The 13104-nt window shown below is 41.7% G+C and overlaps 1 protein-coding gene and 1 pseudogene across 2 annotated transcripts in view; one reads left to right on the top strand and one right to left on the bottom strand.

Moving 5' to 3' along the window:
• The window catches only part of LOC115672006 (root phototropism protein 2-like), a 49658-nt gene that overhangs the window by 20190 nt on the left and 16364 nt on the right, over window positions 1–13104 (bottom strand). The window lies entirely within an intron of this gene.
• LOC115668252 (1,3,7-trimethyluric acid N-methyltransferase CkTcS-like) lies at window positions 6970–9146 on the top strand (annotated as a pseudogene).

Below are 13104 nucleotides of genomic sequence, written 5' to 3'. Positions count from 1 at the left end.
AATCCAAAAAAATTGAAAGATTCCAGAAAATTCATCAAAATGTCGAGAAAATAAAATAAAATTCAGATTTCGTGAAAATAGGAAATTTGTTGAATTTTTTTAAAAAAAATCAAGAAATCAAAAATTTCAAAACTTCACAGAATTGTTTAGAATACCTATGGCCACCCACTTTTTGAGTAAATTTTAATTTTTTTGAGATGCCCAAAAAAATAAAAAAATAAAAATTTCAAAACTTCACAGAATAGCTTATAATACTCGTGGCCACCCACTTTGAGTGAAATTTAAATTTTTTTAGATGCAAAAAAAAAATAAAAAATTTCAAAACTTCACATAATGGCTTAGAATACTTCTGGCCACTCACTTTGAGTGAAATTTAAATTTTTTGAGGTGCCCAAATGGTATTTTTGATTTTTTGCTTTTTTAATTTTAATTGGTCACCTAAAAAAAATTAAATTTCACTCAAATTGGGTGGCCACAGGTATTCTAAGTCATTCTGTGAAGTTTTGAATTTTTTTACTTTTTTTAATTTTTTTTCGTCACCTAAAAAAATTTAAATTTCGCTCAAAGTGAGTGGCCACAGGTATTCTAAGCCATTCTGTGAAGTTTTGAAGTTTTTATTTTTTAATTTTTTTTGGCACCTAAAAAAATTTAAATTTCGCTCAAAGTGGGTTGCCACAAGTATTCTAAGCCATTATGTGAAGTTTTGAAATTTCTGATTTTTTTTATTTTTTTTGGGAATCTCAAAAAAATTAAATTTCACTCGAAATAGTTGGCCACGGGTATTCTAAGCTATTCTGTGAAGTTTTGAAATTTTTTATATTTTTTTATATTTTTTTAGCATCTCAAAAAATTTAAAATTTACTCAAAAAGTGGGTGGCCACATGTATTCTAAGCAATTCTGTGAAGTTTTGAAATTTTTGATTTCTTGATTTTTTTTTGAAAAAATTCAACAAATTTCCTATTTTCCCGAAATCTGAATTTTTTTATTTTCTTGACATTTTAATGAATTTTTCTGGAATTTTTCAATTTTTTTGGATTTTCTGAATTTTTTTTGAGATTTTTAGGAATTTTTTGGATTTCTAATTTTTTTTGTGTTTTTTGAAGAGAAAGAGTTCTCTCAGAAATGATTCTGATTTTTGTTCAAGAAATAGAAAACCTACTTTTTTTTTTGTTCTGATTTCTGGTCCAGAATCGGTTCTTGAACAAAAAGTTATTCCAGAAATAGAAAAATGAAATTGCGTTACCAAACGGGTTTCTGGTCCAAAACTATTTCTAGGAACAGAAAACTAGTTCTGAATAGAATCAGAATGGTTACCATGCGCTACCCAACTAATCTTTCTAGAGAATGGCTTTACAAATGTGTCTGCGTAAGTGGGTGCCGCAAGATCAACATAGATCAATCAATCTCAGGTGATCGATCGTGTACGAGTGCGTGTATGTGCACATGCGAGATTAGGAAGTGCTTTACACTGTGAATAGTAAAGTAGACTTTGGAGTTGGCTTTAGTCAAGCATGCTCTTCATTTTTCTAACTTTCTCCATAAGCAGTTAGTTCGGCAACGTGCATATGCTTCCACAAAAGGCAATCGGCAACAGGAGGTGTTCAGGTAAGTAAATATCAGACAAAGTTTTTCAGGCTCACCCAATAGACGAAACCCGTTCCCCAAGTTTGGCCCCCCTCTAGAGGGAGCAAAGGTTCAACAACCGAGTGATCTTCGTTAGAAGCGCAAAGCACCTGAAAGATGACAAATTGAAATCAAATTTTGTGGACGATTGGATAAAACTAGGGAAAAGTATCAGACAAGCCTTAAAGCTTTTGGATTTTTGCTAATTCAATCCTAAACCTTTTGTATTTATGCCAATTTAATCATTCCAGCTAATTTTGGCCGGATTTTGCTGACGTGGATGTCGGTCGGCTTACATGGCACCGCCGGCGCTGACATGGAAAATTTTAAAAATATTTTAATATTCTTTCGATTTTTTAAAAAAATTTTGTGATTTTTTTCTTTTTTTCTTTTCGTCCTTCTTCTACCTGTGGCCCGTGACCGAACACCGGCCACCGGCCATGGTCGGCCGTCTGGCCTCGCCTGGGCGAGGCTGCCGTCGCTCGCCACAAGCGAGGCCCGACCGACCCTCGCCTGGGCAAGGGCGAGCCCCGGTGAGGGCTCCCTTCACCAGATCCGGCGAGGCCGACCCTCACCTAGGCTCGCCCGCCCTTGCCCAGGTGAGGGTCGGCCAGGCTTCGCCTGTGGCCGGCGACGGTGGCCTCGTTTGGGCGATGGCAGCCTCTCCGGGCAAGGCCAAGTGGCCGGCCATGGCCGATGGCCGGTATCAGGTCACGGGCCAAAGGTAGAAGAAGAAGGAAAAGAAAAAAAGAAAAATGAATAAATTAAAATATTATTAAAATTTGTCTCCATTAGCGCCGGCGGTGCCACAAGCAGACCAGCGTTCACGTCAGCAAAATCTGACCAAAATTAGCCAGAATGATTAAATTGGCACAAAGACAAAAGGTTTATGACTGAATTGGCACAAAAAAAAAAGATTTAGAACTGAATTGGCACTAATGTAAAATGTTTATGACTTTTCCGACACTTTTCCCTAATTTTGTGTGTGGTCATCATCAATAACCGTAACTGCATCCCCACTCTCCTCAGCGGTCCTCATTAGTTAGATTCAACTGCACAGTTTCTTTCCACATATTTATAGAATTCATAATCAATAGAGTTATGTGAAAATGTTGACAGACGTTTTCGACGGGTGACATTTGTTTAGATGTGTCCACTGACTATCTATGTGATTCGGTAAATCAATTTGGTAGATCTTTGTTTTCTAGCCCAACACAACTCTTCTATAAACTATGTTATGAACATAATCCATCTTAGAGAAAAACGTGTAACGTCGAGCCAAGTGTACGATCTTAGACCGTATAATTACTATAATAAAGCTCTCTATCCTAAACTTATACCATGATCCGAGGGGATAATTTTCTAAAGAAACATGCAATATTTATGTGATATAAGGGATCCACATGCTATATCAAATTATTTTTCGAGTGCCGAAAACCCTGCTCGTGTGTCTGGGAATGGGCCCTGGCCTCAGGGGACTTGGGCCCGACCACCGGGATTTCCAAGCCCAAGCGCCAGGGTCTTGGTCATAGGAGTTTGGATTTCTCGAACCCAGCCACTAGGAACTTGAGCAGTACCTGGGCCTGATCTAGTGAACCTGGGCTCTGGCGTCGATAACTGAGGCATGGAAGCTTGGTACCCAAGGACCCAAGCACAATCACATGATAATTGCTTAATGAGATCCGGGCACATCCGACGACGAAATCATACTAGTGGACTGACTAAATAATTTTTCAATAAGAAAAATATGGTCATTTTGAATAAGAAATACAAATTGGTGGTTTTGAATTTCGAACTAACCGGACAAAGCATGGGCTAACTATCTTAGTAAACTTCGGTCATGTATAGTATTATAGGGATAATTTCGTTTTCATTAAATTAATAAATCAAAATACAAAAGAATTCTAATTAGTATCTCAAATAGGTTACATTTAGAATTCATGCATGTTTAATTTTATCGCATATAGTTTGATACCATTGTGCATGTTATTTGGTGCTTAGTGATTTAGATTATGCATATTAGGTTAGAATATGCATGTTACATCATTCAGAAAGTCGCGTTCATACCACGTTACATTTTAAGTTGCATTTAATTGTATATGATTTAGAATGAATTATGCATGTCATGTTAATCAGCAGAGTTTTGGTTATGACGTCACCTTCGTTGTGATTAACATTTCATTTAGCTTATATTTATCTAAATATTGCATTAGGTCCTGTTTATTTCCATATAGTTTAGCATGCATGTCATTCCACATTTAGAAGTTTATGTTAGGCTTTTCATTGATGTTTTGATTAAATTAGTCTAATTTCATGCATTTTGTTTAATTGCATGCATACTCATGGTCATGTAGTCTTTAGGAATTTAACTTCGCATTTATAGTTTTGATTAGTCGAGAAAAATCAAGAAAAATGGTTGATGTCTCGTTTAGGAGATTGTAGCATTGATTCGTTAATCCATGTCATTCATTTGCGCATATTCATGTAGCTCTTTCGGCAATTTGAGTTTATTATGTTAATTAACTGAAGAAAATCCAAAAAAATTAGATTATGTTGCATATTAGTTATTTTTCCACTACAATGATAAATAGTTTTTTAGTTTAATGGTCTGTGCATAGTCATGCATAGCTATTCATGCTTTACGCATTATATATAGGGCAATGGGCATGCATAGAGCATAGCAAGGATCACCTAGAGGGGGGGTGAATAGGTGATCTAAATAAATTCTTTACTAATTTAAAGCGGAAGTAAAAGATCAAGAACAAAGTCTGAACAACAAGCAGATTCTGATCAGACTTTGTGACAAATGTTCTTGTGAGCAGTATAAATAATATAATAAGATATTAGAGATGGAGAAAACTGCACACAAACAATTATAGTGGTTCGGCTTAGATCAAGCCTACGTCCACTCTCCCACGCCGACACCTCTTGTCTGGATTCCACTAATCAAATCAATGAGAAGTTACAGCAAGTTGTGCCGCTTAAACCCAAGCACTTCTCCCCAAAGTTGGTGCTGCTTATACCAAGCCGATAGATCACACTATCTCACACCTATGCACACACTTATAACACTGTCTACACCTCTCAAATGATTACACGTTTAAGCTCACGAAAGACAAGAGATTGAATCGGAGTATGCTCAGACTTTGGACTTGTTGATTCTTGATTTCGTTCTCTACTTTCTGCTCCTCGTTGATCTCCTTTTATACTCCTCTACTTCCAAACTAGCCGTTGGACAGTCTTTAGAGGATCATCTTCTAATATTCACCTTTGGACAGATTTGTATAAAACGGATTGAGTAGCCGTTGGTTGATAAAATCTGAATCCCGCTGATTCTGGTCGCCCATACAATCAGAATCTTGGTTTCCATAAGTAGAGCTTTATCCGTTGTAATGCATACTTGTCGTAATGTTTGATTGTCAATTAATTTGATTGAGTTTGAGACAATCAAAACTTTCCTTCTAATCCATACCAGATCACTAGCTGTTATTTTTCGTTTTGAGTTCTGCATCTACGTCTGCGTCTGAATAATTCAGCGTCTGCATCTGAATTATTTCAGCGCCTGCGTCTGAAGAAATTCTGTGTCTGCGTCTGAATAAATTCTGCATTTGAACTTTCTCGTTCTGAGTCTGAACTTCTCGTTCCGAGTTTGAACTTCTCGTTCTGAGTCTGAATCTCTTTTGTTTGAAGTTCTTTCACAATCTGAACACGAACTAGATCAAGATTGACATATGCTTTTCTTCCAAAAACAACTTCCTGAATCAAAATACTTTAAAGCATTTATCAGACTTACAAAACACTCATGGACAGTTTTGTCAACTTCAAAATCTATTGGGAATTTTCCTTAACATAATCGACCCGCAATTGATTAGGGGAAACTCCAAAGTTACTTAAATTAATTAATTGAATCGAGAAACCAAGTGGCAACTGGTAGGGCTTGGAGGTCCCGAGCTAAGCGAAGGAGCTACCTCACAAGAAGGACCGTACGCCTACTTAGGCCCCGTTTGGTTCAGCTTTAGGAAGAGGCTTTCGGCCTCGAAAGCCCCTTCCCAAAATGCTGAACCGTTTGGTTCGGCTTTCCGAGTCCGGAAAGCCGAAAGCCAGCATTTGGAATGCCGTTGGAATGCCGAAAGCCCAAAGCTGGTCCGGACCAGCTTTGGGCTTTCAGCATTCCACAAATGCTGAAGCCTATTTTTCCCTTCCCAAATTGCCCTCACTCAAATTTCAATTTTCCGGTTTTGCCCTGTTACTGTTCATCTTCTTCACCTTGAGGGTGGCCGGCGACGGGCCGGCGAGGGCGGATCTGGCCGGCGACGGGTCGGTGAGGTCGCCTAACCCAGGCGACGACCGCCTGACCTAGGCGACGGCCTCCTGGGCGCCTGGAATCGCGCGACCTAGGCGGCAGCCGCCTGGGTCGCGCGACTCCAACCGACCGCCGACCCAGGCGACGGCGCCTGGGCGGTCGCCCGACCCCAAGCGGTCGTCGCCTAGGTCAGGGGACCTCGCCGGCCCCTCGCCGGCCCTTCACCGGCCACCCTCACGGTGAAGAAGATGAACAGTAATAGGGGCAAAATCGGAATATTAAGAATAAAAATTGCCAAAGCCCTTTGCAAAAAAAAATTTGCCAAACACTACTTAGGCCAAAGTAGCTTCACAAATTTTTTCTTACCAAACACTACTTGCATTTCCCCAAGTAGCTTTCACCTAAAGGTATTTGCATTCCCCCAAGTTGCATTTGAAAAGCCGAACCAAACGGGCCCTTAGTAATCTATCTGCTTTCTCTAAGTTGTTCACCTCGGAAGGGCCGCAACAGAGCCAATCAAGGAATTGATGATATCTATTTTTCCCCCATTTCTTATATTTTTCCCCCAGTTTTGAGTTGTCGATCGAATTCAAGCGTCGGGAGTCCGGCGTGGCTCCCACGTACAATATTTGGTCATTTACCACGTGTAGTTTCTAATGTGCGAAATTCCACTGACGGGGCATGATACTTTTTTAAGTCTAATTTCTCAATTAATCAAAATAAAACCTAAGTCCTCAATTATCTCCAATGGGCATATATGTTCAATGTAAGTAAATAGCCCAAATTTTACCCGATGTATATGCGCGAGGTTATTGAAGTACTCTATCGATTCAAAAGTCTACCCGTCAAAAAAGGACGTGTTTGATATAAAAAAGAAATCATGTAATTGAAGCAGACCAAGACCACCAACCTGTCTTGTAGCATTATTTTTGGAGAAGCAAAGCAAAAGAGGAAAATCCGGAATTTAGTGGGAGAAGGAGTGAAATAGCATGCTTGATTATGAAAGATAGCCTACTCTTCTTCTCCTCTCCGGAATGGAAGTGGCAGAAACATATTCTAGCAGTGACAGTATAAAATCAGTGGGAGAGGGTGGACTTGCAATCATCAAGAGCTCAGTGATCGAATCTTCTGCCATGGACGGGAAACAAGTTCTCTTCATGAGCATAGGAGATGGAGAACATAGCTACGCTCATACCTCCACCTACACGGTTTGTTTCATTCAATTAAACTCTCCTTTCAGGTTCTTTCTTCTTGTAATTTTTCGCCATGGTTCAATTTTTATCTAAACTCCGGGATCGTGTTGGTTTATAAGAATGAATCTAGGAAATTAACTAAAGTTTCTTTGCTTTCTAGTCAATTAGGCAATGGTTGAATTTGCTGGATAAATTAGACCTCGTTTCTTGCATTACAGCAAAAGTTTGCGTCTTCGGCCAAGCCCACGATAGCGAGTACAATTGATTCTCTACTTGAGGAAAGTTCCTTCCCGTGCAAGCTTCTAAATGCGGCTGATTTGGGCTGTGCTTTTGGTCCTAGCACAGAAGCTTTTGTGTCGACCGTTATAGAGAGTGTACAGAAAAAGTGTGCGCGCTCAAATTGCCCGACACTTGAATTCCAATTTTATCTGAACGATCTTCCCAGGGATGATTTCAATACATTGTTCAAAAGCTTGTCGAACTTCTTGCAAAACTATATATGAAAGCTTATCGTGCTTTGTAATGGGAGCTCCAGGTTCTTTCCATGGAAGGCTCTTCCCTAGAAACTGCTTGCACCTCGCTCATTCTTCCTATGGCGTCCATTGGCCATCTCAGGTAAATCTGATTGTTTATATCTGTGTAGTGCAAGTGATTGTTGCGACATTAAGGTTGAAGTATTTTATAGATCATGTGTTAGGCCAACCGATAATATCCAGTTGTTTAGAATACAAGATGACTGAGGCCCAAATCTCTCCATCATCTCATTCAAATTTAACTGTTGCATGCTCCAAATCTGATTAATTAATTCTTGGACGACATAACATGTGAAGGACAATATAATGAGAGATAAATAGTTGTCAAGTCATTCGACAGATCATTCAACTTATCCATATATGCCCAAAATAGAGCTGTAATGCAAGCACATCATAATCACGATAGAAGTCCATGTTAATCTTGCACTAATTCGGAACTTTAGGTTAATGAAGGTACTGAATCTCACGAGCAAAGAAGGCTTCCTGTTGAACAAGGGAAGGATCTACATTTCGGAGACCAGTCCCGACGCAGTGAAGGAGGCCTACTTAGCTCAGTTCCGAGCAGATTTCTCGACATTTTTGAAGTTCCGTGGTGAAGAGATGGTCGGTAATGATCACCTCGTGTTGATACTTAATGGGAGGGAAGATAACGACTTCGCGAGCCCAGGCGGCTACTTCATTTGGGAAAAACTTGGAGAGGCAATTGCTGATTTGGTTTTAGAGGTAAGTTATCTTAAATCAGCTTCTCAACTTTCATACACTCTCACATGGAAAGAGATGGATATTAAAGTATTGATGGATTCTATGTGCAAATTAGATAGATGTTGGGGTTTTAATATGTGATTAGTACATCCTAATAAGTAAGTTGTTGAGTACGAAACTTTCATTATGTTCAGTGCAAGGATAAAGTGTTGTCCAGACACATTGACAAGCCTTCCAAAGGAATTTTTACCAAAAATTATAAATCAGTTTTTTATTAGTTCGCGTATCTTAACATTAGACTCTGTAATCCGTTTTCTTCATTTGTAAGAATAAATTAGTTGTGGTTGTCACGACCAAATCTTTCCAAACATTACGAGATGTGTGTCGCGATGAAACAATTTTCACTTTCACATTTCGATTTTATCTTCGTTCAAACCTTGTTTTAGGGATTCGTCAAGGAAGAGAAACTAGACACATTAAACGTGCCATATTACACGGCATCTTCAGAGGAAGTTCGAGGCATAGTCGATGAAGAAGGGTCCTTCAAGATCGAACACCTGGAGATAATGAAGATCGATAGAACTTCGCCGGATGAGGATCCGCATAGCAGAGGAAGGAAGTAGCTGCACATGCCAGATCCTTCACCGGTTCCATAATCTCGCACCATCTAGGTGAGGGGATCACGGGACAAGCTCTATGGCAAAAAGCTTCCCATTATCATAGGTGATGATTTGGCTAAAGGAAAGGAGGAAGGGAGTCAGCATAGTGTTATATGTCATATGCCCCTATGAACGCCTGAACGGGATATAATTAAGCTGGAGAAGAAACTGAAGTACAATGATAGACAGATTTTTAATCAACACCCTATTATCACACACGTTGGCCAGTTTGCTTCGACTGAATCCATTGAGAAAATGAATTGGAATAGAAGAGAAGAAACGACTGCTTTTTTAAATACATCTCCTAGCGAATCAGAATTTAAAGAAAAAAGAGGAAAAGAGGGATCCTTTTTATTATTATTATTATTATTATTATTATTTTAATTAAATGATTAAATTAGATAAAGATTAGATAAGAAGGGGCCCAATTCCCTAAAAAACCCCCAACTTTAGCCTTTGTCCCAATTATATCCCAAACTTTTTTTTGTCTCATAAAAAACCCCAAACTTTTACTTTTGTCCCAAATCTACCCCGTTTACTATTCATCCAATTTTTTAATATTATTTTTATTTTTTCGAATTTTTTCTTTTTTCTTTTCTTTTCTTTTTTTTTTTCACCTTCAACCTCCGGCCGGTCGCCGGTCCGGCGACCGGCCGGAGGCGAGGGTTGGCGAGGTCGGCCCCGCCGGGCCACCGGGCGAGGCTCGGCCTCGCCGTTCTTCCGGGCGAGGCCGACCTCGCCGGCGGTCGGCGGGGGCCGAGCCTCGCCGGATCCGGGCGAGGCTCGGCCCCACTGGCACTGGGCGAGGTCGGCCAAGGCCGAACCTCGTCGTTCCGGGCGAGGCCGACCTCGCCAGTGCCGGCGGGCGAGCCGACCTCGCCGGGCGGCGGCGGGCCGAGCCTCGCTAGATCTCGGGTGAGGGTCTCGCAGCCACCGGGCACTGGCGAGGCTCGGCCTCGCCCGGCTAAGAACTGGCGAGGCCGACCTCGCCATCGCCCCGCCAGCCGGCGAGGTCGGCCGAGGCCGAACCTCGCCGTTCTTTGGGCGAGGCCGACCTCGCTAGTGCCGTGCGGGGCCGAGCCTCGCCGGATCTGGCGAGGCTCGGCCTCGCCGTTGCTTGGGCGAGGCCGACCTCGCCGGCGGCCGGCGGGGCCGATGGCGAGGTCGGCCTCGCCGTTGCTGGGCGAGGCCGAGCCTCGCCAGCTGCCGGCGGGGCCGACCTCGCCGGTCCTCGCCTCTGGCCGGTCGCCGGACCGGCGACCGGCCGGAGGTTGAAGGTGAAACAAAAAAAAAAAAGAAAAGAAAAGAAAAAAAATTCGAAAAAAAAAATAATATTAAAAAATTGGATCAATAGTAAACGGGGTAGATTTGGGATAAAAGTAAAAGTATGGGGTTTTTTATGAGACAAAAAAAAGTTTGGGATATAATTGGAACAAAGGCTAAAGTTGGGGGTTTTTTAGGGAATTGGGCCGATAAGAAGGAGGGGGATTTGGGAAGTTGCGTGAAGGCAGGCGAGAGGGGGGATGGGGTGATGTGGGGAGGCGCTAGCGTCACCCGCAGGTGGGTCACGGCGCGCGGTGACGTGTCGGTGGTGAGGAACTGGAAGGAAGAAGGTTCTGGAACTGCCTTGCCTGGTGACCGTCACCGTCGGTCGGCGTTCACGCGACGGTTGACGTGCGCGCTTACGAGCTTCGGGTGGCGTTTGACCGCGACTTCCTGCAATCCAGCCCGGCTGGACAAATTTATCTTTTATTTATTTATTTATTTTTTGGTTTGTTAATCGCTTCGGCCTTGTGGTTGCAACGTTGCTCATGTTGGTGGTCGCAGCCAACCCACTGTGGAGCATCTACCGAGATTGATGGCGGTGTCGGTCGGTCGGTCGGTCGATTAGTGCCGTCGGCCTCGCGCGCCCTCGCCGGAGTCGCGAGGGAGAGTCTCTCAGCTCTGGAATACTCACTCGAGGGCCGAGGACGCCGTGCGGCCGTCGCTTCTCTTCTCAAGGCGTGACCTTCGCCTGAGGTCGCGGGTCAAGCGAGCATGCTTGTTAGGTTTTACTTGCGCTTGAGGCATGATTCATCCTTCGCTCTTTTTTCTTTTTAATTTCTTCTTTTGTTTTTTATCCTCTTTTTTTTAAGTTAAAGGGAGTCGATTTGACAATCTAGGTTGAGTTTAGTAACCATTCTATGCTCGGGAACTGTTTTTGCTAAGAAATGATTCTTTTTGATTTTGTGCCCGGAAACAATTTCTAAGCATTTTAAGGCGTTTGGTAACTGTCTAAAATTTCTATTCTTGGAATAGAAAAAGAACAGAAATGCGTTTGGTAAACTACACAAATTTTTTTATTCTAATAATATTTTAATAATATTTTGAATTGTTTAATATTTATTTCTTTTTTTTCTTTCTTCCCCTTCCTTCCTTGGCCACGGCTGGCCAAGGCGTTCGCCCCTCGCCGTCGGCCTCGCCTTGGTTGGGCGATGCCGACCTCACCGCCTGGGTCGCGGTCGGACCTTGCCCAAATTCGGCGAGGCCGACCTCGCCGACCTCGCTGTCGCGACAACGAGGGGGTCGCAACCTAAGCGATGGATCGTGACGGCGAGGTAGGTCGCGACCCAGGCGGTGGGTCGCGACGGCGAGGGGGTCGAGCAGCCTCACCCAGGCGGTGAGCCGCCTCCCTCGCCCTCGCCTCCGCCGGCCACCGGCGAGGGCCGTGACGCCCTCGCCGACCCTAGCCTGTGGACGGTCGCCGGTGGCCGGCTACCGGCCACAGCCCATGAAGAATAACAGAAAACAAGAAAACAAAAAAAGAAGAAGAAAAAAAAAGTGATTCTCATTTTTGTTCCCAGAATCAAGAAATTACTTTTTTTTGCTTTTCGATTATGTTCCAAAACTGATTATGGAAACAATTTTTAACAAAAATGTGCCCGGAAACAAAAAGTTTACCAAACGCATTTCTGTTCCCAAACTGATTATGGGAACAAAAGAACAGAAATTTTTACTGTTTGGCCAGCTGCCAAACGGACCCCTAATGAACTTTGTTGCCTAGTCAATTAAAGTTGTAAGAATTGTTTGGGTCAGATTTGAAATTTAAATACAATTTGAAAATTTTACGTTACGGGAGCCAAATTTAGGACTCGAGTAAAAGTTTGTGTTTTTTATTAAGACAAAAAAAGCTCGGATTATAATTGTCACTCAAGGTAAAGTTATTATTATTTTTTTTAATTAGCCCGACAAAAATGGTATTCTCCTCATTGAGAAATTTGATTTGATAAGCACACTTCTTTACTTTGCTATTCCTTGTGACATTTTGAAACAATAAAACTCAAATAACAACAAAAACGCATTGACCGCGACTTCTGAAATCCAACCTGGCTGTACAAATTCTTCTTTTCGTTTTTTTTTTCTCCAGTTAAATTCTCTTTTTCTTTTCTTGGTTTGTCAATCACTTCGGTCCACTTTGTGGTTCTGATGGCTCACTTTGGCTATTGCCACCAACCCACTCTATAGCATCGGCTGAGATCGATAGTGGCCGCGGTCGGTTGATCAACACGGTCAGCCGCCCTCACCGGAGTCGAGAGAGTCCTTATCTCTCAATCGTCATTTGACGGTCGGGGACGCCATGCGGCTCTTTCCTTAGAATTCTTGTTTTGTTTCGTGTTTTCTCAATTTTAATGCAAAAAAAAATCAAGTTAAAGGACTCGATTTGACAATTTAATAATCAAAGACACAAATGGCAGGATAAAAAATAAAATTATCCTCATTTAGAAATTTGATTTGGTAAGCACACTTCTTTACTTTGCTATTACAAAAAAAAAAAAAAACGCTCGAACAACAATGAAAAGAATACATGTCATTTCAACACGTCGTAAAAAGCAATAATCTTTAGATTAAATCATCTTACAATTCTTCACAATTCATCACAGTTTCTCTTATCTCATTTCAATTGCCTCGTCCGACCAAATGATATCGAAATGGAATGAGCTACCATTTAAAATTGCTCCAATTCATTTGTTTTTTTTTTCCAATTTGCATAACTTTCAATTTCTCTATATCTCTGCAACTTTGTATTAAGTTAGATTTTAAAAGTAGGAAA

The sequence above is a fragment of the Syzygium oleosum genome, unplaced genomic scaffold (assembly GCF_021117445.2).
Source record: "Syzygium oleosum isolate NSW1041296 unplaced genomic scaffold, Sole_v2.1 Sole_v2.03, whole genome shotgun sequence".
Lineage (NCBI taxonomy): Eukaryota > Viridiplantae > Streptophyta > Magnoliopsida > Myrtales > Myrtaceae > Syzygium > Syzygium oleosum.
This window is presented reverse-complemented; position numbering and strand designations above follow the sequence as displayed.